At 40.9% G+C, this 13,595-nt stretch overlaps 1 protein-coding gene across 1 annotated transcript in view; it reads left to right on the forward strand.

Moving 5' to 3' along the window:
* Window positions 1-4,283: 4,283 nt before the first annotated feature.
* Window positions 4,284-13,595, forward strand: part of LOC148368720 (protein kinase C and casein kinase substrate in neurons protein 1-like) — a 43,990-nt gene continuing 34,678 nt past the window's right edge. The window contains exon 1 of the mRNA XM_088330740.1: window positions 4,284-4,552. The gene's annotated coding sequence lies outside the window, so the exon portion shown is untranslated. The remainder of the gene's footprint in view (window positions 4,553-13,595) is intronic.

The following is a 13,595-nucleotide window of genomic DNA, read 5'->3' on the forward strand; positions in this document are numbered from 1 at the left end:
AACAGCAAGGGGCTCAGGACACAGCCTTGGGGGGAGCCCGTGCTGAGGTAGATGACATCTGAGATGTTCTGACCTATCCGCACTGATTGGGGTCTGTCACTGAGGAAGTCCAGCAGCCAGTTCCGCAGGGGGGTGTTGAAACCCAGGAGTCTCATTTTGTCTACCAGATGTTGTGGGATGATGGTGTTGAATGCTGAACTGAAGTCCAGGAACAGCATCCGCACATGGGTGTTTTTCTCCTCTAGGTGTGTCAGGCTCAGGTGAAGCGCAGAGGAGATTGCATCCCTGGTGGAGCGGTTTGTCCGGTAGGCAAACTGAAAGGGGTCGAATGAGGAGGGGAGACTGGAGGTGATGTGCTCTTTAACCAGTCTCTCAAAGCACTTCATTATGATAGGAGTCAGTGCAACGGGCCGGTAATCGTTGAATGATAAGATCTGGGGTTTCTTTGGCACAGGGATGATGTTGGCAATTTTGAAGCATGATGGTACTTTGGCTTGGTCTAGCGAGGTGTTGAAAATGTCTGTTAGTACACAAGCCAGCTGATCGGCGCACTCCCTAAGTACCCGCCCCGGAATGTTGTCCGGGCCTGGAGCCTTCCTTGTGTTGACCCCTCTCAGGGTCTTTCTCACGTCGGTTGAGTCCAGGTGGAGTGCCCTTTCGTCCTGATTTGGAACCGCTTTCGCTGCAGTGGTGCCGTTTTGTGCCTCGAACCTTCCAAAGAATTTGTTGAGGTCATTCAGAAAGTCCATGCTAGTGTCCTGCACTGGGGCGGTGGTTGGCTTGTATTTGGTAATGGCCTGAATGCCTTTCCACATATCCCTGGTGTTGGTTTTATTGAGGAAACGTTCCTGGATTTTTTGACTATACGTTCGCTTTGCTAGTCTGATAGCACGGTTCAGGTTAGCCCTCGCTGATCTCAGCGCCTCCTTGTCACCAGATTTAAAGACAAGGTTCCATACTTTTAGTTGTTTGCGTATCTCAGCAGTCATCCAGGGCTTCTGATTGGCACGGGTTACAGTGTTGACCCTTTGCACGTGACGTCATTGTGTTCTCTCTGGCAGAATAAGAGCCATGACGGACGGTAGGAGGCACTTGAGTTCATGGCTGTTGGATAGGCAGTTGAGTTGAAACAAATAGCAATAATAATAATAACCACGGCCAAAGTAACCACCACTTTTTACTATGGTAAATCGGGAAGTTTATAGGTCAGATTTGGAATTGTATCTTTTTATTGACTTCAAAAGTGCTATATAATAATTTACACTTATTTCAAAAACAAAAAAAAAATACATATTTTTTTGCTGATGTGATGCAGATTTGGTCATGTTTTGTATCGAAAAGGGGAGAAGTGTCAGGAAGGGGTCTCTCAACAACCAGGTTGCCCTTTATCATCTCATCAGCTGCATCGCTTATCCTCAGTAGGGTTGCAAGGGTGCTGGAGCCCATCCCAGCTATCTTCGGGCAGTGGGCAGGGGACACCCCGAACTGGTACAGACAACTCGCTCGCTCATTCACACCTAGGGACAATTTGAACCAGCCAATCCACCTGAAATGAATGTCTTTGGAATGTGGGAGAAAACCCACGCAAGCATGGGGAGAACATACAAACTCCGCACAGGAAGTCTGGTAGCTGGATTTGAACCCACACAGGTGGTTCCCAAGACCTTAGAACTGTGACGCACACGCGCTAACCACTGTGCCGCCGTGCTGCCCAGGTTGCCCTTTATCTTATTCTTTATATTGTGCTGAAGCAGCACTGTCATCTGGTGGCAGCATGGAGGTACTTCCTTGATACTGCCCTGCATTTTCTGTAGCTCTTATGACCAATCGTCTATCCGTCCATCATCTGCACTGCTTTTCATCAGTAGTGATGCTGGAGCCCAACCCTACTCATCATCTTCAGGCAGTGGGTAGGGCAACCGGAGAGCAACTAAAGAGCTGTCAGAAGAAGCGGAAAAGGGCAGCTTCTGGCTGTGGCTGCGGAGGAATGACAGGAACTGGGGGCCTTCAAGCAACACCTAAGGCATCAGTGGGGTTGGCAGGGAGATTTCCCAGCCGTCGCTCTGCCACCGGGAGATGACCTGGGGTTAAAGGAGCAAAACATCAATGACCGGTGGTCACCAGCTGATGACCCAGTCAGGCCCGAGTGTTCAGGGCACACGAGCGTTCCAAAGGTGCTGGAGGAGGCGCGTCAAAAATCAGATATATGACTGAATAAATCAGCCGCCAGAGCTTTGTCTATTCTATAGTTTATGAATGACTTATATTTCACGTTGACAATATCTGTCTATTATTTGTTATTACAACATCCATGTAGGCCTGGTCATCCTGTAAGGGGGATTACCTCATGTGCAGTCCCTTCTCAAAGTTTCTTCATTTTTCTCATGTTGAAGTTTTTGAGTTTTTCTTTGCCCTCATGTAGGTGTTAGATCAGGGGACGCTGTAATACTAGTCTGTAGTTTGCTATAATCTGTGGTCTGTGCAGCCCTTTAAGACTCCTTGTGATCAAGGGCTATGCAAATAAACATGACTTGACTTGAATATTTGGGAGTTCTGGCTATGATTCTTGCCAATGAATACACTGCGATTCCAGCGTGGGCGGATCAATCTAAATATCAATATTATCAATTCCAAGCAGATACTTGGATCTGATTGATACTATTTTCCTTGGATCGATACTTCGGTCCTCCATCATTTTCCTTGAATTGGTGCTTCCCAGCGGAGATTGATATTGTTTACACAATTTCCACTTTTTGACTATATTTTCAAAATATTGTGCAATGGGAGGTACTATCGTCAAGCTGGCATTGTTAGATTCGTATAATCTTTCCATTGCTGCTTTTTTTGGTTTGACTTTCTTGACTTTTTGTCTGAAACAATTGTAGTAGAATAATTCATGTTTTTATCCTGTTAAAATTTGCATTGTGTCAGGACAAGAACGGAGACAGGACCCACTTGCGTTGCTTTTTTCACAAGTTTTATTAGAAGAAAGGGAAAGGGTTACGCCCACAATCCGGGGATTGTTGGACGCGGGAGGCTTGTCGCTCCGAACGCGGAAGTGGATCTTCCGTGGCGAGCGATGGCAGTGTCGGGAACGGAAAAACGTGTCAGTAGCCAGGACAGAATAGCAAAAACATGGTCGGGGTCGTAAGCGAGTCGTAAGCCTGGAAAGGGGAGTAGACGTGGTCGAGGACAAAAGAGGTCGAAAGCCGGGAGGGGAGAGTAGAGGTGGTCAGGGTCAAAATCGGGTCGAAGCCGGGGGACAGATGGGAGCAAAAAACAGGTGGGAGTCATTGTTGGAAAAGGCTTGCCTAGTGTAAACTGAGGTTCGCAGACGGACTGACAACGGGGTACAGATCGGAGTGGGTTTAAATAGGGACAGAGAGCCAATCAGAGTCTGAGGCAGTTGGCGCCAAAGGAGCGGGAACACACATTGTAGGTATTTAATTAAAAACATTTATTTTTACTTCTTAAATTTCTTATCTTGTGTTTATCACAATTCTGATAAAATAACTCGAGAGGGGAGGTCATTTTTAAAAATAATCATGACATTCATAAACAAAAAGTATCAATATCAAATTGGTATCAATTGAAATTACTTTGTATTTACTTGAGTTGGATCGATACCAAAATCCCAAGTATCACGCAAGCCTAGTGTACAACGCAACCGGTTGCTCTTTCTCGAAGAGACGTACGTGGTCTTTGTCATTTGAGTGTATTACTTTTAGCTGTTAAATGTCTCCAAAATTTTATATTTTTCTTTCTTTCTTTCTTTCTTTCTTTCTTTCTTTCTTTCTTTCTTTCTTTCTTTCTTTCTTTCTTTCTTTCTTTTCTTGTGTGTTTGTTGCCCCTTTTGACTTTCTTCCTTTCTCCCTGCACCTTTTTTTGTTCCTTTGATACTTCGGTTGTTCCTATCTACTTTCCTTTCTTATATCTTTCACTCCTCCCTTTCTTACTTCATTTCTTCCTCACATTTTTTGTTCATTTTTACCTTCCTTCCTTCCCTTAAATAAATGGCTACATTCCACGCCCCCACCATGAAGTTTGTGGCCTTTGGGCATGGTTGACAAGTGCAGAAGAGACACCCCTCCTTTGCCTCTTGCTCAGCGATTGGCTTAAGAAACCTAAATCGCATTTGGGGCTCCCCCTATGGGTGGAACTCTCATTTTAGGCAAATTTGAAAAAAACCGTTACACTACGTTTTGAGTAAAATATTATATTCCCACTGAAAATAGACGCAATACTGTTTGGCGGTTCATTTAAAACAACAGTTAGTTCGGAAACGAAACATCAAAACATAATCATCATCGTTTGCTGCAGTAACCCCCTCTTGCAGTCACTTTCGCGTAGTCCATTGAGAGGAAACCGCGGGGCATCCTCCCTCGTTGCGCCTGTGCCGTGCATCCCTCTTGCTGCGTGCATCGTGATCAGGCTGCAGAGTCTTGCGGAGGTCACCTTCTGTCACTGCAAGGGGAAATACAGCATCATTTGCGGGCGATAAGCTAAGGCTGTAGGCTGGGCTCGGCGCACATCTGCACGTTGCGTGTATCTGGTAAGCTCGTGCGCCACCTTTTCTGCTTTTGATAACAAAATCTTTCTGCGAGGGTAAAGGAATTTTATTGTGCCATTCGTCAACGGTATGCCTTTATTATTGCAAGCAATTCTGGCGATGCAAATTACGCATGCGTCATTGTAGCTATGTGCTGTTGTTTCCAAGAGAAGCTCGCTTCATGTCTTGTGTTTGATGCTGCCTGGTGATGCAGAATTCAAATTTGTTCGCCTCGACAGATATTTATTTCAATGCAATCGAATATTCTTAGTAATGCATTTTACCAGGGCAAACCAACAACATTTACGTTTTTATTTTACATCAAACAGGATCAGTGGCGTCCTCTGTTGCCATGTTATTGTAGTAGATGGAGATGGTGGTTAGTCTTGAAAAGCTAGACACTTGTATGCTATTTTTCCTTTTATACGTGAAATAATATGAACAATCAAACGAGTAGTAGAGTAATTTATTTATAAATTATAATCCCTCGTAGATGATAAACGAGAGTGATCCTCTGTGCTGTTATGTAATTGGTTGTCAGAGCTCAGCGAGGAGCCATCTCTCGCGTCATTGTTTTTCTTTTTTGCTTCTCGACCAACAAGCAGCACCATAGACGTGCATGTGGCCTAAAACCGACTAGAATGCGCCCTTGGGAGAACTGATAAACGTCACTCCGCTGCCACATTTATGCAGGGGAAGGTGCGTGTTACTGGGCTGCGTTTTATAGGGGCTGGTTAGATTTGTGTCCGCAAAAAATGGTGCAGCTCACACGTAAGAGCAGACGAGCCCCCTACATCACGTCACGCAGTGAAAACGCATAGCTGCCTTCGAGGTGTTTGTGTGCCGCTTCAATTGCAATCGGTCGTGATGACAGACGAAACTGTCCAAGGTTCTGAAAGATACTTCGTTTGCCCGTATGAGTGTCTGCCAAGGGCCAAGGTGCCCCCCAAGAGAGGACGATGATCATTCCATCAGGGAGGTTAATTCCATTTTATGGGAGGAGTGCACTGGGGGCTTGAGGATTGCAGTAATGAAGTACTTTGCATCTGCTACTTTCCCACCCATCTACCTTTCATTATTCCTTACCTACCTACCTATCTAACGACCGTACGACTGACCTACCTACCTACCTACCTACCTACCTAAACCACCCACCCACCTACATACCTACTTACCTACCTACCTCTGGTCATACCGATGTACCCATCTACCAACTGAAAGACCGACCCAAACATAATTAAGGTTAAGTTAACACTTAATTTAACACTATTACTGAATACACTTATTATAATATAAGTGTTAAATTAACACTTCAAGAGTAAACCTTTAACATTACATTCGTGAATATATGGTTCTATCTATCTATCTATCTATCTATCTATCTATCTATCTATCTATCTATCTATCTATCTATCTATCTATCTATCTATCTATCTATCTATCTATCTATCTATCTATCTATCTATCTATCTATCTATCTATCTATCTATCTATCTATCTATCTATCTATCTATCTATCTATCTATCTATCTATCTATCTATCTATCTATCTATCTATCTATCTATCTATCTATCTATCTATCTATCTATCTATCTATCTATCTATCTATCTATCTATCTATCTATCTATCCATCCGTCCGTCTCTACCTACCTACCTACCTACCTACCTACCTACCTACCTACCTACCTACCTACCTACCTACCTACCTACCTACCTACCTACCTACCTACCTACCTACCTACCTACCTACCTACCTACCTACCTACCTACCTACCTACCTACCTACCTACCCTGGACATATCCCTCAAGAGGGGTGACTGACAGCAAGACAAACACATACGCAAAAAGAAAGAAAATAAAAACAACCTCAAAATTTTGTGGGGACCATGGGCAAACTTAAAGACTAAACACCCAAACAAGTTAAGCACCTCGGCACCCAAATTGGTAATGCTTTCGTCCCTCCAGATGAAACGGGACACAAGAAAGTGGCCATGTCACACGGGTCATGGTGACACAACAGATTCTTCTGTTCAACAGCAGGGCCCAACAGCTTTCACTGGTTTACCCCTGCCGCATCATACAGGTGCTCTGGTCATTCCTTAGAACACGTCTAAACATCCCACTATCTTTTTACAACACCTCTCCACTTATTCCTATCACCAACAAGAGCCCTAGCTTCCATTATATTTAGACCTCTTTCCTGCAGTGCACTCAACACCATCCATCCCGGTCAATCGCGGCCTTCCTCTTGGTCTCCCTCCATTTACTTCTGCTCTGTAGATCCTCTTCAACATTCGCTCCTCATCCTCACTTCTGCCCCACAAGACGTGGGTTTCGACTCGGCCCTGTTCTTGTTTATTTTGTCCTGTTTTATTTCGGTTTCCAGTTTTGTTTCGGTCTATTTTTGTCCTGTTTATCATTTTCTCCAGTTTCCATTCCCGTCTAGTTTGTCCTGTTTATTTTCGATATCCTGTTTCATTATCTATATTGTCTGTTCCGTCCTGTCCGGTATCGACCCAATTTGTCCCACATCAACTCAAGCAATTGGTATCGATCTCGTTGGCCCCTGGCTTCCTATCATTTCACGCCAGACTGCTGCCGAACATGCACGACTCCCCATTTCCCGTAAAATAAAAGGCTTGTGTGAGTAACGTCACGCGTTTGGGTCTTGATCCTGCTTCGGTTCTTGACATTCTCTTGGATGCAATTTTATTATATTCTGTATCTGTTGGCCTTCTTATTATATTGGATGTTCCAAATATATTCAACCTCATGGATCCTTTTTCTTTGGTGTCACTCTGTACTAAATGACATCCTAATTATTTTTACGTTTCTGGTTGTGTTCCTTTCTGGCAGTCTCCAGACACTTTTTGTTAAGTTCTGGCCTGACAAAGCCTGCAAGTACTGTGTAGCTTACAACTCAGTCACTCATCTATGTCACAATAGTTAAGTCATTTGCGATGCATTATTGCTTCCTGTTCTCCAGTTTGAGTTCAGGAGACATATTGGCTGGCAACCTAGTGATGACTAGTGATTGGAAGATATGAAGAAAACCTATTGCCCAGCATCACATTTTTTTTTGCAAGAATAGCTGAGAAGTTTGATGTTTTTTTCTCATATTACAATGTGGATGACATGTAACATTTTACATTTCGGTTGTACTGGTTTGTTAATTCATCTCCCCCTCCAATATTCATTCTTTATGTCTGACCAGGGTAGCTTTTTGGTTTTGTCCAGTTATAAGATAAATGGTAAATGGTCTGCATTTATATAGCGCTTTTCAAGTCAATGAAGACCTCCCAAAGCGCTTTACAATGGGCTTCACTCCGTTCTGCAACCTCAGTGGAAATGTTTAAATCTAAGCTTAAAACACACTTCTACTCTATGGCATATGAATAACCTATACTTTTCTTGGACAATATATCTGTATTATTTGTGATTGCAACATCCTTTGCTGTCTGGTAATCCTGAAAGGGGGATGCCACATGTGCGGTCCCTTCTCAAAGTTTTTTCATTTTCCTCATGTTGAGGTTTTTTGAGTTTTTCCTTGCCCTCATGTTCATTCCAGATCAGGGGATGGTGTAATAATAGTCTGAAAAAATAGTCTGTGTAATAACCTGTGAAGCCCTTTGAGACTCTTTGTGATTAAGGGCTATACAAATAAAAATGACTTGACTTGACTTGTCTTCACACTTACCCATTCACACACACTTACACACCAATAGGAAGTCAGCCATGCAAGGCGCTTACCTGCTTATTGGGGGCATTAGGGATTCAGTGTCTTGCCCAAGGACACTTCGACATACGAGCACCAATAAGAAAAATCATGGGCAATATAATATTCCCCATGCAAATAATCAAGCCAATCAGAGTGTCATAAGAGGAAGCTACCAATAGATTAAAGTGATTAATTATTCCGATCTTGGAAGTTTTGAAACTTACATTTGTCACAAGGTTCTTCAATGTGACCTATGTTGTTTTTACATCAGGTGTGCGGGCACCACCGAGGCCAGAGTAGACAAAACAGTGTTTTTGTTTTTCTTTTACACCTCCAAATCCCCTGCAGTATAAAGACTTAGCAAGTGCATTTCTACCGTTAGATGTGGAGATAGCGATGTCTGACAGGGTGTGAAAAAAGGGGTGACATCCAAACACAGTGCACAAATGGAAAACTCTCCTTGGTGAAGGCAGCAAGATTACATTGGGTATACTTTATATTAACCTTTTATACATGGAAAGGGGGTGCAGAAAAACATAGCGTTGAATTGAATACCACTATATCTTGTTGTATTATGCCTGTTAGTTTAATGTATTTAATTTAATATATAGAAGAATATAGCACATATAATGTGTGTTTGGAATTAAACATGGATTTTTTTTGTCCTTAAGTCAAGTCATGTATATTTGTACAGCCCTTAATCACAAAGAGTCTCAAAGGGCTGCACAGACCACAGATTATTGCAAACCACAGACTATTATTACACCATCACCTGATCTAAAACCTACATGAGGGCAAGGAAAAACTCAAAAACCTCAACATGAGAAAAATGAAGAAACCTTGAGAAGGGACCGCACATGAGGTAATCCCCCTTTCCTGTAGGCATAGCAAATATAAGCAAGAGGAAGTGAATCTAAAATCGAGTCTTGTGTGGGACACAGCTGACTTTTTTGCTCAAATCTCAGGGTGAGTTAGCATCATTGTAGTTCAGTATAAAATGTAATCTTTTAAATTGTGTCACAGATCTCTTGCATAAGGTGTTTGTCATCAGCCTGTGTAACGGTACTCAGACTTCCAGACAGACATTAAGATGCAAAAATAAGTATGATGGACTATGTCACAAAATCCAAAAGGTTTCACTTTATTTCCATTCTGAGCCCTATTGCAAATTTAAAACAGAAATATTTAATTGCAAATGTTGAATGTATATGTTGCAAACGAGTAGAATGTATATATGATACACTTAACAAACAAGCAAGCAAGCGGAATGTTATACTCCTTTTTACTCTCTGAAAAGATTATTTATTGTAATCCTTTTTCTCTCTAATGCCTTGTCAATAACTTCTATATACATATATAATTTATGTATGAACCATTTTTGCCTAAAAACACTCCCTCAAGCAAGAATAATATCATTAATGCCATTGACTTACTAGAAGCACCGAACATACTTGTAGATTGAAGGTTGATTATGATGATATTTTTCATAATAACTAACATTTTCAAAGCACCTCTCAGAACACTCAAACCTGCTTAAATGCTCATGTTGTGTCTTTTATTCCCGCTTGCCAAAGAACTGCCTTCCTTTCGTAGGGATTTTTCTTGCTTTAATTTTGAAAATCGTTCGGATTGAAACAAAATATTTTTGACTGCAATCAGTAAATTAATTTGCCTTAAGGTTTTGCTGGTGCTCCACCATAAATCTTTTTTTTCTCTGAAAGATGCTAGAATTACCTACACTGATAAAAATGAAATTACGTTATTACTTTAAGTTCTTCGAGTTCTGATATGAATTACTAATCCCAAGAAAATGGATAATGATAGAGAGAAAAAGGGGAGGGTGCCGGAGATTATAGGAGTTTTTGACAGCTGAAAGTTACTAGCACAAAAAGGAAGTTTCCCGCTATAATGGTATTCAATTTGGGGAGATTCCCTTCAACAGAAAAAAACGCTCATTCCCAAGAACCAGCAAACATGGTCTTAAATCTGAAACCGTCCACTTGTTGTTGCGGAGAGATTTGCTCTCGTGCTCCGTATGGTCGCAACATATGGCCCACGTGCTGAACTCAAGGCCGCAGTGCAGGCCCGGAGTGGTCACAACGACCTTTGATGCGAAAATGCAGCCATAGCCCCTGTCCCCTACCTCACATTCCAGCAGTATCAGTCAGATAATATCTCTATGTGATTGACTCAAGACACAGTATTCACTTCCCATGTTTTGACATTGTTTGATCATTTTCTGACATTGCAAAACGGAATTCTGACCAAACGTTGAATACTCTACACCCAGGACAATAATATCGATGCAATCCAGGTACTTGATGAATCAAATATTAATAAAATCGATATTTGATTAATCAATCAGCCCACCCTTACTGCTCAGTTTGAAAATCTTCAGTGCATGACTGAATGTTTGACAAACCGACTACAGAACATCAAAAATATACTTCTTTTCACATAAAAGAAAGCTAAAAAACACCAAAGCAGCTTGGGAGGTTTGTCTCTTATGATTTTTACTGTTAAGGGAGCCTTCTTTGAAGTTTATTCTTAACCTCGCCACGAACCTCTCTTGATGATACTTTTATATATTTTATTTTTCCGTCCGCCAGGTGATGAGTATGCTAAAGAGGGTAGGTATAATAATAATAATAATAATTTCCTTGTATTGTCATTCTGTGTAACAATGTACACAGAACGAAATGTCGATTGCATCTGACCCGATGCAGCCGCAGCCAAGAGAGGGCGCCGCCGACCACTTTTTAAGTCTTAGGAATGACTCGGCCGGGGCGCGAACCCGAACCTCCCAGTCTCAAAGCGGGCGCCTTACCATCTAGGCTACTGAGCTGGTGTAGTAAGAGGCACGTTTTTATTGACTATGTGCAAGAATATATGCCCTAAATGGGAGAGTTTTACATAGTCAAGTCAAGTCATGTTTATTTGTATAGCCCTTAATCACAAAGAGTCTCAAAGGTCTGCACAGACCACAGATTATTGAAAACCACTGATCATTTTTACACCATCCCCTAAACTAAAACCTACATGAGGGCAAGGAAAAACCCAAAAACCTCAACTTAAGGAAAATGAAGAACCATTGAGAAGGGACTGCACATGAGGTAATCCACCTTCCAGTATGGCCGGGCTGCAATGGATGTTGCAATAACAAATAATAAACAACTATTGTCAACATAAAATATAGGTTATTCATATGCTATAGAATAGAAGTGTGTTTTAAGCTTAGATTTAAACATTTCCACTGAGATTGCAGATCAAATCTCAGTGGGAAGAGCATTCCACAGCACCGGGGCCCAAATGGAGAATGCTCTCGTATCTGCGGATTTCTTCTTGGCTCTTGGGATCACTAGTAGATCAGCATTTTCAGTTTGCACGCGTGGCTGAATGTGTTCTGTCATTAATTACCGACATTTACCTTCTTCTATATTACCCATGCTTTTTTCCACGTATACCTTAATTGACTATAACATTGCATTGACCTCATATATAATTCAAATGTAACCATTACTTGGACCCGTGTGTGAAACAATAATTACTGTTGTTTCATAGATGTTAAGACAATGTGCGGAACATCCATTCCATACCTCCATACTTATGATAGTGTACATCCATTACATACCACCACCAGTGTTTCCTCTAAACTGTGCGCGTGCGCAATTGCGCACTGATCGCACAAGAAAATCTAGCTAGCGCACAAAAATGAGGGCTCAAAATTACTAATTAAGAAGCGACTTAAGTCAAAGTTACAGAGCATGAAGGTAAAAATACACGGGTTCCCCTGATGTTGTGTCTAAATGCGGTACATTTTGAAGTCAATGTCGAACGAAGTTGAAAAGTAAAGTCAGTAGAGTTTGTCGAAAACCGGCTTCTTTGGCTCGGCTCACTAAAAAGAACCGGCTCTTTCGGGTCCTAAACGGGTCCTAAACGGCAGGTTGTTTTTGCTTCTTTAATCCCAACATGACCAAATATTATGTAAAATTATGTACAAAATGACTTAAAGGAATGGGGGAATAGAACAAAAAAGAAAAAAATACCAAAATGAAAAAGTTGTGAAAAGCTGCAAAAAAAAGAAACAGAAGGAAGAGAAAAAAGAAGGAAAAATTTAGAAAGAAAACAGGAAAAAGAAAAGAAAGAAATGTAGGAAAAAAGTAAACAGAGAACAAAAAGAAAAAAGTAACAGCTTTGAAAAAAGAAACACAATGAAATTTTTTTTTCAAGGAATTTAGAAAAAAATGGAAAAAAACCCGGAAAAAAGAAGAAAAAGTTTGTGTTGCATTCAAATAATTTCCAATTATATCAAGTGAATCTTGTTGCCAACATTGTACTTCCACTAAAAAATGTGATTAAGTACAGTTTTGTATCTTACAACCGACTAAATAAACCCCCCAAAATGTTAATATTATGCGACAAAATATGTCAGGAAATAAAAAGAAATGGATATCTTGTGAAAGAATTGTAAGAACAAACGACCTTTGTAGGCCGTACATTCTTTGCAATAGTACATGAGTCAATTCATTCAAAAGAGAAAAATAATTTTGCCTATCCGGAAACTCAGCAAAATGTAACTTGATGTCAAATTTTGGATATGTTTGAAAATTAATTATCTTGCCACACTTGGGATTATGGTTGCTCATTGTTGTTTCAAGCGAAGCGTTGCTCACCAACTTTGTGTGAACGCTCAGACCCGTGGAAAATTAGAGGGAACATTGACCACCACTGTTTCCTGTACAATAGGATGGATGTCTTATTCTCATTTTGAGATGAACGTGTACATACAAATACACACAAATGGTGATGTTAGATCAGTTAATATTGATTGGGTGTTCGAATAGATTAAATTATGATAGCAGAGTACCAATACTAGGCATCAATGTGGCAGCCAGTGTTTTTTAAGGTATTGGCACTCGCAATGGTAGTCAGCATCAATTTTAGCTGATTTTGAGTGGTGGTATAACACTCAAAACCTGAAATAGTAACATTGCTATAAAAATATATTTCATGTTGAGATTTATAATTATATGTTTAAAAATATATATTTTTTTCAGATGACAGGGAATTTTATGTTAGCAGTTTGTGGTATCGGTATCAATGGTGAGTCAAGGACTGATCTTTAAAAAAAGTGTTATCGAAAGTCCCTATTTTTTTATATAATTTAGCCCACATATGTCAAAGTCATGGCCTGTGGGTGTGTTTTCCTCAGCCTCTGAGATTATTTTGATTCATTAGTGTCTACACACCAGGGATTGTTGTGTTTTTTTTCCATCGTTATGTTACTTTTTCCTCTATATTTTATTGTAGTCAAATGATTGATAGA

Source organism: Urocampus carinirostris, chromosome 3, assembly GCF_059441175.1.
Source record: "Urocampus carinirostris isolate Australia breed hairy pipefish chromosome 3, RoL_Ucar_1.0, whole genome shotgun sequence".
NCBI classification, from domain to species: domain Eukaryota; kingdom Metazoa; phylum Chordata; class Actinopteri; order Syngnathiformes; family Syngnathidae; genus Urocampus; species Urocampus carinirostris.